The sequence below is a fragment of the Sinocyclocheilus rhinocerous genome, unplaced genomic scaffold (assembly GCF_001515625.1).
Source record: "Sinocyclocheilus rhinocerous isolate Xijiao unplaced genomic scaffold, SAMN03320098_v1.1 scaffold769, whole genome shotgun sequence".
Lineage (NCBI taxonomy): Eukaryota > Metazoa > Chordata > Actinopteri > Cypriniformes > Cyprinidae > Sinocyclocheilus > Sinocyclocheilus rhinocerous.
This window is the reverse complement of record NW_015636562.1, coordinates 551,588-552,790: the sequence shown is the minus strand read 5'-3', so window position 1 is coordinate 552,790 and position 1,203 is coordinate 551,588. Positions and strand designations below refer to the sequence as shown.

The 1,203-nt window shown below is 35.2% G+C and overlaps 1 protein-coding gene and 1 long non-coding RNA gene across 6 annotated transcripts in view; both read left to right on the top strand.

Moving 5' to 3' along the window:
- Positions 1 to 1,203, top strand: part of arid1b (AT-rich interactive domain 1B) — a 95,143-nt gene that overhangs the window by 30,378 nt on the left and 63,562 nt on the right. The window lies entirely within an intron of this gene.
- Positions 404 to 1,203, top strand: part of LOC107747946 (uncharacterized) — a 5,969-nt gene continuing 5,169 nt past the window's right edge. Inside the window, exon 1 of the long non-coding RNA XR_001640856.1 lies at positions 404 to 414. This is a non-coding gene — a long non-coding RNA (uncharacterized LOC107747946). The remainder of the gene's footprint in view (positions 415 to 1,203) is intronic.

The window sequence follows — 1,203 nt, the reverse complement described above, 5'->3', positions numbered from 1 at the left end:
CTATTTAAACTTTATGTAAGTTATTTGTTATTTTATATTAGGCATAGCTTGCCCTATAGCATGGTGTATTTTTATTTGTTTTGTTAAAAGTTCTATGTTTTATATATAGGCTAAAGTGAGTTTGACGTTGTATTTTGTTGTTGCATTCAAGCAATTGACGCCGAATTGCCACTAATTCAAAAGTGAAAGTAAAATGCACACGGTGCTTTTAAGCTATTTAAAAGTGAAGGAAAGCGAGGAAAGAGGGAAAATTCAAATGAACTAAAAACGAATAATTGCTTTACTCCGAATTGCCGCTATTTTAAAGTGAAAGTAAAATGCGCATGCAGCTTTTGCAAGCTATTTAAAAGCGACGGAAAGCTAGGAAAAGAGGGAACGCCCCGCCCCTGCGGTGATACCGGTATTACCGGTGTTGTCACACCAAACAATGTAGATCCTCAGAACACCGTCACAACCCTACAAAGTGGTTGCCGAGCAACACACAGAAGTAAACAAAGGTGTATGTTTGTAGTGTAATTTACAACAGCTTCGAACGCGGTTCAACCAATCAGAATCAAGGACCGGAACAATTCGTTTTATAAAAATAAAAGGGCTTATCATCTTTTAAAAAGGAAGAGAAAATATTTTCCATACCATATACTGTTGACAAACAAACTCTTTTTCACTGGATTATCAACAGGCAGATATTTATTACGTTTTACTTTTTTTTTTTTTTTTTTGATTAAATATTTTGTTGATTCAATTTTACATTTTTAAGATGAATATGTTATTTTATTTATTAGCAACATTTTACCTTCTATTAAACAAACAGTTCACCCAGAAATAAATTTATATCATAATTTACTCTTTATTAAGACTTTTTCTCTTTGGAACAGTAATTTCATACAGTAAATACAGTTTGTGGCCAGTGGCTATCAAGTTCCAAAAATGAACAAAAAAGCACCGTAAAAAAACTAATGGTCCTAAATAGGGCTTAAAGTATTACATTGATTTATTAATTTTAAGTATTTGGGCTTTTGAGAGCAAGTGGAAAATGTGCTGAATGTCTCATTTCATCCAAGTGAAATTAGCAAGCAGTTAGACTGAATTTACATTCGTTTTAAACGCGGAGCCAGGCGCGAGTCGACACAGGTTGCGCTCGTGCGTCAAGCCTCGTCCATACTGCCAGATGCGCTCGTGGAGACTTGCGGACCCGGGTGCGAG